Here is a 14,594-nt window from a genome sequence, read left to right on the forward strand (position 1 = left end):
TGAGTTCCAATTTCAGAGTGTTGTGGTCTGAGAATATGCAGGGGAAAATTTCAGTCTTTGGTATCAGTTGAGACCTGTTTTGTGTCCCAGAACATGGTCTGTTCTTGCGAATGTTCCATGGGCATTAGAATAGAATGAGTATTCTTTGGTTCTGGGGTGTAGTGTTCTATATATACCTATGAGGTCCAGCTCATCGAGTATGGCATTCAAAGCTCTTGTTTCTTTGCTGATTTCTTGCTTCGGTGATCTGTCTATTTCTGATAGTGGAGTGTTGAGGTCCCCTACTATTAATGTATTTTATCTATATGTCTCTTTATTCTGGTTAAGAGTTGGCTTGTGTATCTTGCTGCTCCCCTGTTGGGGGCATATATATTTATAATTGTCATATCCACTTGTTGGATACATCCTTTAAGAATAATATAGTGCCCTTCTGTGTCTCTAACTATAGTCTTTAGTTTAAAATCCAATCTGTCTGATATGAGAATTGCTACCCCAGCTTTCTTTTGAGGTCCATTGGCATGAAAGATGGTATTCCATCCCTTTACTCTCAGTCTGAATGTATCTTTAGGTTCAAAATGAGTCTCTTGTAGACAGCAAATGGATGGGTCATGTCTTATTATCCAATCTGCCACCCTATGGCGTTTTATGGGAGCATTCAGGCCATTCACATGGAGACTGAATATTGAGAGATATGATTTTAATGATGCCATGTTGCCAGTACAGTCTTTGTTTCTATAGCTTGTGACTTTCTGTTCTGTATCACTGTTGGGGCCTTTTTACTTTTCTAGAACCCCCCTTAATATCTCCTGTAGGGCTGGTTTCGTGGTTACGAAATTGGTCAATTACTGGCAATTCTGGAAGGTCTTTATCTTTCCATCAAATCTGAATGACAGCCTTGCTGGATAAAGGATCCTTGGCTGCATGTTTTTCTCTGAAAGAGCTTTAAAAATGCCCCCCCAACCCGTTCTCTCATTCCAGGTCTGTGTAGACAGGTCTGACGTAATTCTGATACCTTTGCCTCGGTACGTGAGAAATTTCTTTGCCCTGGCCGCTTTCAATACTGTATCCTTGGATCTAATATTTGCGAAATGCACTATGATGTGACGTGGTGTAGGTTTGTCATGGTTGAGCTTGTGAGGGGTCCTCTCTGCCTCTTGGACACGAATGTTTGTTTCCCTTGTTAGATTAGGGAAGTTTTCAGCTACAATTTGTTCAAATATCTCTTCTAGACCTCTGTTTTTCTCCACCCCCTCAGGGATGCGGATGATTCTGACATTGGAACGTTTCATTGAGTCAGTAATCTCCCGTTACCTACATTCCTGAGCGTGGATTGTTTTGAGTCCAGATTCTATTCTAGCTTTCTCTTCTACTAACCCATCCTCCAATTCACTGATACGTTCTTCTGCCTTGGTGACCCTGGCCGTCAGAGCCTCTAGTTTTGACTGCATTTGGCTCATAGAATTTTTAATTTCTGCCAGATTTGCTCTCATTTCCGCTCTTAGAGATTCTATATTCTCATTAACATTTTCATTAATACTTGTTTTCAAGTCCACACATCATCTTGACCATTGTTACTCTGAACTCCATTTCAGATAATTTGGTTATATCCATATCTATATCCATTAGTTCTGCGGCAGAGGCCACAGACTCATTGTCTTTTTTTTTTGCCGGGGGGGGGGGGGATTTCTCTTTCTCATCATTCTGATAAGGAGAGGTTGCGGGGTTGTCCAGAGCCCAAATTATTGACCGGGACCCAGGCTGTGCACCCTTGTTTTATAGGGATCTTAGGTATGTGGGCTTCTTGATTTTTCAGCCTGCCTTCTAGGGGAGGGGCCTGCTGCGCCGATACTCAGGCAACCCTGTTTGGGTAGCGTCTCCATGTCCCCTGCGAGGGTGGATGGGGATGGGCACACTCTGAGCCGGTATTTCCAGGCGTTTGTTCTCTGGCGGCCTTCCCTGGTGGTTTGCTCTGCCTCTTCTGAGAGTCAGAGCAGCAGTGGCTGAATCTTAGCCTGTGTCTCAGAACAGAGTGATCGCAGATCATTCTCCACTGATGTTCTGGCCACTTTAACTCTGATTCTGTTGGTGCTGCTCAACCCTGCAGCTTCCCGGGATGTGTGCCCCACACCCAGCGTCACAGCCCTCACATCCAGGGCCGGCGTTTCTCTGTCCTTTGTGTTTCTAACACTGCCAACTGCCAGCCACCCCAACATGCTCCCGGAGCTCCCGGTCTCAGTCTGGTTCCAGTGAGCACCCCAGAGTTCCGGTTTTCAGTCTGGTCGCGACATTTTGCTGGCTTTAAAATTGGTAGCAGTCATGGGACTCCATCAGTGAAAGCAACCAAGGGCACATGTGGGTGCATTTCTTTAGCCAACATCAACTGAGACCCCACTGTGGGCCACACTCCATATTAGTTGCTGGGAACAAGTTGGCTCTATCCTTGAGGTTCCCATTGCAGACGACACATAACAAGCCACCCATAGAATGTCTCTGTCTTATTCATCCCTGCATCCCTCATGCCTCACACAGTGCCCAGCACATAGTAGGAGCTCAATAAATAGCAATTTCCTTGGAGAGTGGGACAGTGTGGCGGTCAAGTCTCTGGCATTTGGAATCTGGGAACTTGGGTTTGAATTACAGCCTGTCCAGCTATGTGCTGTGCAGCTCTGGGCAGGTCACTTCATCTCTCTGAGACCCAGTTTCCTTGTGGATAGGATGGGAACTTAGATCACAGGGCCTGTGGGGGGTTAAGGAGCTGATTTGTGAAAAGAGCCTGGCCTGTGCTCAGCACTCAGATTACACCTACTGGAGTTAATGTGGTCACCGTAATGTCAGCGAGTTCTGGCAAACAATCCAGTCTCCATTCACTTTCTGGAAAGTGAGAAGGGCTGACAGACCGCCTCTGTGTCATCCACACTAGGAACCACAAAATCAAAACTGGTGATTGACCTTCCTTCCCTTCATCTCTCCTTCTTCCCTGCCTCTCCCCTGCCGTGCTCTCCCATTTCAACTCTTCTCTGTGCTTGCTGCCCCCTCCTCCCGGAGAGCGCTACATTCAGGTAGGAATCCAGCGAGGAGGTTTCCAGGAGCAGTCTGGCTCACTGGCTGCTTTGCAGACTGAGGTGGGAGACTGGGGTTGTGAAATCAGAGAGAAGTAAATATGTGTGATGTTTGTCTTGTTTTCTTCATATATCAATGACAAAATAGTAGGAGATATTATGTGGATGGGTTTCAGGTGTGCTCTGCTATTTAAGATGATCTTTCCCTGAGACCTGCTCTTTCCTGCTCTGCGTCTGCCAAGCAGCAAACCTGGCTCATGTTTGAATCTCGTGTGTTGGGAACTGAGCAGGGGGAGTTACCGGGTCTGGTGTGGTATGACCCCTGCCAGAGGCGGTCTGGTGGGATACAGTCTGTCCTGCACACTTGAGCTGGAGACAGAGTGCTTCCCTGCGAGCCAGGTGCAGGAGGTCCCGGGGACCCTCTCCCTCTGCACCTTCAGGTCTCGGACCAGCCCCTGCAGGGGCCGCCCTCAGGTCTGCCCTGGGGGAAAGGGCGCTGCCAGGGAGGGCGGCACAGAGAATGCTCCCTGTGGGGCTCCTGCACTGCTCCCAGGTCCTGCTGCAGAAGTGAGGTGGGTGGCACGCCCTGGAGCACATCTCTCTCCTCCTCTCCTCGCCCACATCCCCGGTCCTGGCATCAGAATAAAACCTGCACTTGGCTCCGTGGGAGAGAGGCCCAGGTGCAGTGGCCCAGAGACCCTCCCCGGCTGGCGGGAATTCTAGAGGCCTGTGTGAAGGCTGCTGGGTTGGCTGCACACAATGGCTCTCACGGTCCCACTGACCTCCTGGGACCGGCTAGGCCCAGGACAGAGGCTCTGAGCACCAGAGCCAGAGTCCCTGCTCCTGTCGAACCCGCTGCTCCAGCCACTCAGCGATGAGCCTGCTTCCCACCTCGTGGTCACGGCCCACCCTGGGTCCTCCGCTCAGGCCTGCCTGGGGCCTCCCCAGTCCTTCCAGGTCTCGGCTCTTGGGGCAAACGCTGGCAGGCATGGGTGTTAGTGGGGCTGCACTTGCTGTAGAGCCCCTGTCACCCCCCTGACAGAGGAGAGGAATTTGGACAAGTTAGTTTCCTTTCTTGCCTCTGTGGAGACGTGTGGAGGGCCTGGGTCACCTCGTGGCAGCGTTTCTCAGGCTCTGGAGATGACTCGTGTACATGAGAACCAAACAAAGCACTCAGATGGGAAGGAAATTCCATGCAGTGTGAATTCAGAATATGTTAAGCAGTTAGGATTAAAATTGCATACATTTCACTTTCCACTTTTGTAAAAAAATAAAACAAATACAACTTGTATTATAGTTGAAAAAGTAGTCTCTTCTGTCCCCTCTTCTTGCGGGAATCTATAAAGGCATAAGAGTAATGACGCTAACATGAGGTGTACTGATTGGCTTTTACCTGAAAGTCACAGGCAGGGTTTGATGATGAGTGAGGAAGAAGAAGGAATGTGAGCAAGGAAAAGAGGGCAGTTTCAGGTCTCTGTCCATTGTGCAGGTGCCGGTGTCAGGATGGGTCATACTGCAGGTGGGGTGGGGGCAGGGTCCCCACTCTCAGCCTCTGTCATCAGACTTCCTCTCCTCACAGGCCCAGAGGGCAGGACTTGGCCTTTCTCACCTGGAGTTAAGTACATTAACTTCCCCAGTGGGAGCTTTGCATAGAGAGGAGCTTCCCTGCCTTCCCCTGGGACCATGGTGAAGCTTCCTTGCCCACAGCATAGTTTCTGGACTGGATAGTTGGGTTGGACTCTGTGTTTTAGCAGCTCACTTAGCAGGGCCCAATTCCTTCCTCTTGTCCCTGGACGTGAGTTCCAGAACCCAGGACTCCAGATCCCTGATCTTGGACACCAGCTCCCCCAACTGACCCTGTGTCTTGATCTCATTCTTCTGAGTGACCACAGAGCAGAAGGGACACGACAAACCTTTCCCATGGGGCTCCTTCGGCCATGAATTGATGCACTAGTGGCCGCAGATATAAGCACAGTTTAGGTACATAGGTTTTTCTAGATAACCTAGGCAGATGAGACATTTGCTTTGTTCTTTAAAATGTTCAGCCAGACCCACTCTCGGGAATAATAAGTATACTGGAGTTACCTAATGACCCAAATGACCATGAGGGCTTGAGGTTTTATCCTCTTTGCTTGCATAGACCTGTCATGTACCTAGTATTTCTCATCCCTCTACAAGGATATGGCCTACAGCATAATACAAATATGAATATGAATATAAATATAAATAAATGACTCTTGGCCCAGAACTTCTGATATCTGAGATGCTATTTAGGATAAAGGGTGCAATTGGTCATTCAGCTTTGACCTGAGCTGGTGAAATGAACCAGATCTGGGGTGTCCGATATTGTAGCCACCAACTACCCGTGGCCTTCGAGCACCTGGAATTCAGCTCACCTGAATTGAGATGTGCTCTGAGTGTAAAATGCACCCTGGATGCTGAAACTAGAATAAGAAAGAGAACTTAAATTATTTTATTGAGATTTTTAAAACACTGTCTCATTGACGTAAATGCATGTTGGTGTGCTACCATTTTTCCAATTACAATTCTTTTGACTTTTCTCCTTTTACTGTGTGTAATGTGGCTACTAGAAAAGTTATGATTGACGCAGGTGGGTCACATTAGACGTCTGCCAGACGCTGCCAGACTCGGCTCAGAGAGCCTCCAGCTCGGGAAGCTGGTCCCACCTGGCCGCCACTCAGACCCGGAGCAGCAGCTGAGGGGTGGAAACAGTAAATGGGGAGCTCAGTTCAGCATCTCGTGGGACAGTCCAAGCTATGATCTGTTTAAGGAAAAGGAAGACTTGGTCATCTCTCCAGCGTGGGTATTGAAAATCTAGTCCTGCCCGCAGCTCCGGGAGCAGAGAGCCCGAGTGCCCCCAGTGTCTCTAGGTGCACACGCTGTGCTTGGAATTGAGTTGGGCTCAGAAACACTTGCTGTATTAGTAAAATACTTCATTCCCCAGACTTTGCTCTCTCATATTTGCCTTTCGTAGAACCCTGAGAAGTTAAAAACAAAATTGCACAAGATTGGGTGTGTCCTCTGTGAGATTCTTCTCGGGTTTCCCACTCCCTCCAAAGGTGACTCGGTTCTGGAACAAGAATGATCTACAAGGGGCACTTTCTGTGAAAGTGTTCTCTTCCCACCTACCATACCAGCATTCACCTCTTGAATCTGATTCATTTTAATTTAATTCTAGGAGAAAAGCGATTTGCTGCTGACAGAAAGCTTGTGCCACAAATGATTTTATTCGGCATTGACCAAAATTTCAAAGGGAGCTACACATTCAGAAAATTTGAATTTGAGTATTTACAAATCTCAAGAATTGCCTGTGGCCAATAAGTATAATTTTTTTCTTGTCTTCTGGACAAAATCAGTCATGTATTTAACTTCATCAACATTACTCCATATATATTACTCCATATATATACTTGTAAAAATTCATGCTTCATCATTAATCCACACCATGGAAGGTAAAATTCCAATTTCAACTCGACTCATATTTTCTTAAGATTAAAGCCTTCAGCTTTACTAATTAATAGTCACCCGTCACTAATATCGGTACAAATTCTCTTTCACTTTAGCTCAGCTATTTAGAACACGCAGGTCCAGACTGATGGACACACAACCTATTTGCTAAGGAATCATGGGGAACCAAGCAACGGGGTGGCATTTGGCTCTGCTTCGTTCCCATCCTCTGAGATGGATTCTTCACGTTGATTTTATTGCCACTCAGTGACTAAAAAAAGAAATCTCTTATTGCTACCATGTTTTATTGCACAGTGAAATATAAAAATACAGGTGTATCAAAACCATGAAGCCAAATATATGTGAGATTCATAATATGGGAAGGTCATAACAGTTCATAAATTATACATATTTTAAATATCCTTTTTGGCAAACCCTCAGAGAAATTTGAGGGGTTTTTGTTGTTGTGCCTCGCTTATTTTGTGTTTTTCTCTTCAAATAGAGAAAGCCCTGGTGGATTTTCAGACTTGAGTGACACCTGAACTTTTGGTGAGTCCAGTGGTCGCAAACACAGCCGGCCGCTAGGTGGTGCTGCGTCTGAAACTATGCCAGCTCTTCCCTTTTCCCTCTTCCCTGTCCCCACCCAGGCTTACCCCCTCCTCCATTCTACTATCTGAAATGCCCAGCAGAGGGCAAGGACCCATCTGATTCCACAACTGCTCAGTTTAGTAAACATTTCTGTCTCTTGATAATGAGGGGTATCTTCACCACCCGCTCCTCACAAGACTACTAAAAATTAGAGCAGTTTAAACTCATAGGTAAATGTTCAGCCTGCCTTCTTTCTGGAAATCTTTATCCTTTTTATAGGGAGGAGAACGGCAGAGGAAGAGAGAGAGAGAATCTTTTTTTATTTTGTTTTATTTTAAAGATTTTATTTATTTGACTCAGAAAGAGACAGCCAGAGAGAGAGGGAACACAAGCAGGGGGAGTGGGAGAGGAAGAAGCAGGCTCCCAGCGGAGGAGCCTGATAGGGGCTCGATCCTAGACCTCTGGGATCACACCCTGAGCCAAAGGCAGACACTTAATGACTGCACCACCCTGAGATCATGACTCGAGTCAAAATCGAGAGTCAGACATTGAAGTGACTAAGCTATCCAGGCACCCCATTAAACCTTAATGACATGGCAAAACGCGACTAAATCCAGTCTCCCCTCAATTATTCCTACCTGTAGGAACTTTTCCTTTTGTCCCAACACAAATCATTTCTTTATGTTGCTCTCCCAGAACAACTTATAAATGCTGCTGCTTCTTCTTTCTCCCTTCTCTCTTTTTAAAAAGATTTTATTTATTTATTTTAGAGTGAGAGCACTCACAAGCAGGGATAGGAGCAGAGAGAGAGAGAGAGAGAGGAACATACTCCTTCCTGAGTGTGGAACTGATACAGGGCTGGATTCCAGGACCCTGAGATAATGACCTGAGCTGAAACCAAGAATCTAATGCCCATCTGACTGAAACACCCAGGTACCCAACTTATAAACATTTCTAATAGAATCGGTTACTATTTTCTTTTTGGATGGGTGTGGTCTTAATTCTTTTTGAATGAGACAAATTTAATAGCTGGGTCTGTGGTCTTGATTTTGGATATCAACTACAAGGAATATCCAGCAAAAAGTAGACAACAAATAGTTATTACTGGATTGATGTAGAATTTAATTTTATAACTTGAAATCAATCTGATTTCCCTTATATTATCTCTTGATTTTCATGCTCCCTACACTTTTTTGCTTATCTAGGAGTAATGTAAAACAATATAACATAACTGAAGGGAGAAAACTTGATTGGACATTATGCAAAGAATAAACCAAAGGCCATTTACCTAAGTTGTGGTACGATGTCAAGAAGGGAAATATGGGGGCACCTGGGTGACACAGCGGTTAAGCGTCAGCCTTCGGCTCAGGGCATGATCCCGGCACTATGGGATCGAGCCCCACATCAGGCTCCTCCGCTATGAGCCTGCTTCTTCCTCTCCCACTCCCCCTGCTTGTGTTCCCTCTCTCCCTGGCTGTCTCTATCTCTGTCAAATAAATAAATAAAATCTTTTTTTAAAAAAAAGAAGGGAAATATGAAGATGTTATGAAAATTATTTGTAATTTCCCATCTCAGAAGTAAAGTCTACAATTCTCATTATTCTTGGACATTTTCAAATGTATCCAAATTTGTGGTGAACAAAAGAAAGCAAATATGAAACTCATGAGTTGCAATATTTAGAAATGGTGGTTGGATTTGACTGTGAGGCACACAGCCTTCTAACAGGCTATACATGCTGTGGGGTCACACTTTGGTCAGCCACCCGCAGATTCAAAACTCATACACTTTATTAGCATTAACAAGGGGTGAAAAATTGTGTGAAATGGCTGATCAGTAATAATTGTTCTGTGAATATGAATTTTAGTTTGGATAAAAGACACGATATGATTTACTGCAACTTTAGATGTCTCGTTTCTATTATGCTCTCTTGCAAAATTTTAAAAAAGGAAAGGCTGTTGTCCAATTTCGGGTGGTCTGGGGCCCATTCCAGTTTGTCTAACAATGCTTGAAAATACGTATTTGCAATCATGGAGAAAAACAGTTGGGGAGAAATGACTGGGTCCAGAGAGTGAGCTTGGAGAGAACACTTCCCAAAACACTTTCGCTACTTTGAAAAAATTGAAATATAAGAATAAGTGTATTCCTTTTTACATCAGTGGGATATGTGACTAATTCCATAGAGATAGATATTGACCGTTTAATATTGGGTTAAAAGAGATCAGGAGGAATCCCCATTTTTCATTCTTTTTTTTTTAATGATTTATTTGTATGTTTTAGAGAGAGAGAGACAGCGTGAGTTGGAGGAGCAGAGGGAGGGGGAGAATCTCAAGCAGACTCCATGTTGAATGCAGAGCCCAATGCGGGGCTCCCCTAGGAACCCCCATTTTTCTTAAAGGGTGTTAGCAGACATGGTTTAAGACAGGGCTTCTCAACCTTGGCTCTGTTGACATTTGGGGCAAGGGAACTCTTGTGGGAGCTGCAGGGAGCCTGGTAGCGTGTGGAGCAGCATCCCCGGCCTCTACCCACCAAATGCCAGTAGCACCCGCCCCACAGTTGGGAACCTTCAATGTACCCAGACATTGCCAAGTGTTCCCTGGGGGCCAAAGCACTCCCTGTTTGGGGACCACTGGAAGCCAATATAATGTGTCCAGAGAACTGGGAAGATACACCCTCTGGGTATAATATTCTATTATGTACCCCTTAATGGAGTAAAAATAATCTCAGACCGAAGAGACATTGATGGGATGTAAATACAGGGAGAGCAAGAACGCCAATGGAAGCCTCATCACTGTGTAAACACCTGGAGGCCAGGATTCAAGGCGAGTAGAGAGGAGCCCTACATTAATTTATTTTCATTCATTAAAATGATTGATAATCATTCATTCCATTCATGGGTTTCTCACATTCTACAGAGGGTGGCTAAGGAGAGAGCAAGATGGAGAGTATAGACAAGGTTGATTAAACTGTTACTGAGCTACTACCACCCATGCCTGGCAACATGTATGTAATTTTGTCCCACATTGACTCTGAGTTTGAGAATCCCAGGCACAGATGTGAGTCTCAGTACTCAGTCTGAAGAAGTGGATTATTTCAGGATGTTCATAAATCAAAGTGCAGTATAGCCTGAGACAGCCTGAACAGCATTGGCCAATAGGATTCCGTGATGTAAACGATCTCTGTCTGCCCTGTCCAATATGGTAGCACCAGCTCGGAGTGGCTCTTGAGCCCTTGAAATGTAGCCACCTTTCTTGTGTCACATGTGGAAATGTGAACATTTGGGGGATAGTGAATTAAAAATACATTGTTTAGTGTGCCTGGGTGGCTCAGTTGGTTAAAAGACCATCTCTTGATCTCAGCTCAGGTCTTGATGGTTGTGTGTTCAATCTCTGCCTTGCACTCCACACTGGGCAGGAGCCTCCTTAAAAAACAAAACCAAACCCAAAACATCATTTACATTTACTTCACCATTTTCATTGCTCTTGTTTCCAGTGTGCTTATTAGAAAACATGAAACCATGTCTGTGTCTTGCATTAGGTTTTTATCAGAGAGCCCTGATCTAGAAGGTGGAGAATTCTGCACTGTCAGGACACCTTAAACTCAACCTTGCTCTGGGTTAGTGTCTGGGCCAGGCAGGACCTCCAGGCAGAACTGGGGATCCACCTAAGTTCGGATCCTTCTCCCATCTCAGCTCAAAGCCCAGTGAGGATTCTAGACTTGGTTTCCAATCGGCATTTCAGATCTCTCTTGGTTTGGACCATGTGCCCTTGATTTTGTGTGTTCATTCGTTAGCACTAGAAAGGACATTTAGTTAGGACCCATTAGCACTAGAAAGGACATTTAGTTAGGACCCATTAGGTATTTCCACTTTAAGGATGAAAGGATTTCAGGAAACAATAGCATTTAAATCACAGATGATCCTGCCATTCAGCTGTCCAGGTGATCTCCCTCTGGGAAGCCACCATGAAGTAGTTTGAAGAGGCGAGCCAATGTCCTGTCTGCCTAGCATTTCTGGAGAAGTGCTTTGTGGAAAATGTATAAATAAATAAATAAATAAATAAATAAATAAATAAATAAATAAATAAATTTCTGGTTCCTGGCACAGGACTCCTAAAATCCTTGCAGTTTCCTGAGGGATAGGAGAGCCTTCTGTTAGTCATAAAATCTCCAACAGACCTCTTCAGAGTTTAGGCTAAAGAGCTGACATAGGGCGGGGCCCAGAAATGGCATTGCAGTGGGGCTGGTCACCAGAAGGACCAAACTGGGAGTCAAGGATTGGAAATTTCAGCCCCAGCCACTGGCCATCTGTGAGGGGAGGGGGCTGAAGATTGGGTTATAAAAAGTCTTGAACAAGAGGTTGGTGAACACATTAATATTCTGGAAAAGTGATTTTTCCCCCAGAGAGGGCGTGGAAGCTCTCCACCACTCCCCACCCCCTTTAGACCTTCCTTGCTATACGCATCTCTTCCATTGGGCGTTTCCTGAGTTGTATTCTTTATAATAAACTGGTCGATGTAAGTAAAGTGCTTTCCTGACTTCTGAGTTGATATTTTTCCCCCTTCATTCACATAACTTTTATTACAGTGTATTTATAATTGTTTTTTCCTTTTATTAAATTTAAGTTCAATTAGGCAGCATATAGTACATCGTTAGTTTCAGATGTAGTATTCAATAATATATCATTTGTGTATACCCCCCAGTGCTCATCGCATCACGCGCCCCCCTAATGCCCATCACCCAATTACCTCATCCCCCCACCCACCTCACCTCCAGCAACCCTGTTTGTTTCATATACTTAAATGTCTCTCATGGTTTTTCTCCCTCTCTGATGACCTCCAGTTCAGTTTTCCCTCTCTTCCCCTATGATCCTCTGCACTGTTTCTTAGAGTCTACCTATGAGTGAAACCATATACTTGTCTTTCTCTGACTGCTGTGTTTCACTCAGTATAATACACTCCAGTTCCGTCCAGGTCGATGTAAGTGGTAAGAATTCATCCTATCGAATGGCTGAGTCATATTCCTTTTTATACATGGAGCCCATCTTCTTTATCCATCCACTTGTGGATGTGAGTCATTCTAGTGAAATTATCAAGCCTAAGGAGGGGGTCTGAGGGAATACCTGACCTTGTGGTTGGGCAGAAGTGTGGGTAGCTTGAACACCCCATTTGTGACTGGCTCTGCAGTGGGGACAGACTTGTGGGACTGAGCCCTGAAATCCGTGGAGTATGAATTGAATTGTTGGAGAACTTGGCGAGTTGGTTGTGGTTGGTGTCAGGAAATAGAGCACATGGGTGTACTTGAGACATGAACACATCTCCTCCCTCCACTGCACCAATTGACTGCATAAAGCCCCCCCATAGGGGTCCTCTGTGCTCTGTGGTCTCTTGGAAGAATGGAGTCAGGTTCAGGGGGCAGTAGGGGAAGTTGGTTTCCAAGATCAAAGATCTGGAGCCTAGCTGAGAGCTATTCCCTAGGTGAAGCCATGGATGCCGAAATGACCCCGCTGCCCCCTTTGTCACTAAGGACTCAGAGATTGTGATATCACAGTTGGTTCCCCACGAAAGGTGGGAATTATCTGACTTTGGGCATTTTATGGGCCTGTGCCCCTCAGTCCCAAGTGCAGAGCAGAGTGACCTGGTAGGTCTCTGATAAAGACTGACAGTTGAGTCCTGCTCTGGACACAAGTGAGCCACCCGACAGAGTCCATTATCAGGACAGATCGGTTTCTTGTGAGACATCTATTCTTTGGAAGAGCGATCGCCTCATACACTCTTCCTTTCCTGTTGCTTCCCCACCTCCTTTGGGCTCTTGATTGGTGCCCTTGTGGAAGGTCTCCCTGCCATGCCAAACCTCAGGTGGAATCTATTCCCTATGGAAAGCACCTGCCTCATCTCTTGATTTCCCTCACAAGACATGTAACACAGTCTCGTCCTTTTTCTCGGCTTTGTGGGGGAAAAATGATACTACTAATGTGTGTCTTAACCTTTTGATATGGAAAAGGGTGTGGCTACCCCAGAGTGCAAAAAAAAGCAAAGGCTTCAAAAATCATACTGTCCCCTATGTCTGGTCTTGCTTATTTCTCTCCTTACAACATTTGTACTGATTCACTGCTTAATGATCGTGAGACAAGGTCTCTCTTATAGGCATCATTAATTGAGTCCTGAGTTCGATGTTCAGGACAGATTTCTGTGGGAAGGTTTATTGACTGTGGAAAGAGCAGAGATAAGCCACTGAAATGCAAAAGGAATATGTGGGCCTCTTCTATGTCCAGGCTCTGCATTCTGACCAGTGGCTGAATTTGTTTTTTCTCTCCAATGGGTATGACCTCAGATGTAGATACACCCAATGACAGCCTCATGATTTCTGCTACCCTGAGGAGTGTCCAAAGTGGGCATTTGGTTCAGATAGAATCCAAAAGAGGTGCTGAGAGGTTCAGCTATACAACTGGCATCATGGACTCCCCTTGGTTGCCCTCTGGCCACCCTACTGGGAAGTAGCTCTGGGGAACATGCAAAGAATAGATTTGGACATTTGCAGAGAATCTATTCACTAACACAGGAAGTTCCAACTGCCTGCCAAACTTGGATTCTGGATTGTGGATCTGAGAAATAGAAAGCCCTCATTTATTTATTGGCACTGGGCCTAGGGCTGCTCTTTTCATGGACTCCAAGTTCTACCTAGTGGGGATCATCCTGGGTGTGGATATTTGAAACCTTTCATTTTCTAATGTCAGCATTGTGTCCTGGATGAATTCCTAACCTTGTGACCAGGTTTACCAAAGTAATACTTTACCAAAGTAAAGGGGTTGTTTTATGCCATTATTTTCTGGGGCTTGATCTCACGAATCTGAGATCATGACCTGAGCCAAAATTCAGAGTCCAAGGATTCACCAGGTTCCCCGACTACATACACTTTTTTTTACCATGTATTGTAGTTGCTTGGTTAAGTCCATGGCACTTGGATTTGTTCTAAAAGGTTTCCTTCTTTATGTATATTTGGAGCTGGTTCCTTCCGTTTCCATTGCTACTTTTCATGAACAGATCAAAATCCTGTGTCTATTGAGTGCCCATCCATGAGCCAGAACACACACTGAACCCTGCATTTTGGGGAGTATTTAAAATACTTCATTTAGAAAAGTACTAGTTGTATGTATTGCCCTCAACCCGTTCACTATTACAGAAATGCAGTGGTGAAAATACAGTGATATTTCCCTCCTCATTATTCAGTGAAGAGTCTGCTTTACATACACATACTGACCAAGAAATTCACAAAGATTGAGAGGTAACTAAGTACGTCCTCTCAGCTATACACAGAGAAAAATCAGATAGTATGCATAGACAGTGAGAGAATGACATAATTTCATTAGTATATGCTTAGAGAAATATGATTTGAAGAATGGAATTTCTGTGAACACTGCTCTTCATTTCATCTGGGACCCATTTTAAACTTTGTTGTAGAAATGTCTGGTGACTCCGGAGGATA

General features: G+C 45.0%; 1 protein-coding gene across 9 annotated transcripts in view; it reads left to right on the forward strand.

Moving 5' to 3' along the window:
• LOC113249559 (uncharacterized) overlaps positions 1-14,594 on the forward strand; it is an 83,180-nt gene that overhangs the window by 45,073 nt on the left and 23,513 nt on the right. For 5 of the 9 annotated variants that reach the window (XM_057309717.1, XM_057309719.1, XM_057309718.1 and 2 more), the window contains exon 4: positions 7,030-7,076. The exons of 3 other annotated variants lie outside the window; for them this stretch is intronic. The gene's annotated coding sequence lies outside the window, so the exon portion shown is untranslated. Of the gene's footprint in view, positions 1-7,029; positions 7,077-7,885; positions 8,049-14,594 lie in introns of all 9 variants that reach the window. One more of the 9 variants, XM_057309712.1, reaches the window with a different exon arrangement.

Source organism: Ursus arctos, unplaced genomic scaffold, assembly GCF_023065955.2.
Source record: "Ursus arctos isolate Adak ecotype North America unplaced genomic scaffold, UrsArc2.0 scaffold_9, whole genome shotgun sequence".
Taxonomy (NCBI): domain Eukaryota; kingdom Metazoa; phylum Chordata; class Mammalia; order Carnivora; family Ursidae; genus Ursus; species Ursus arctos.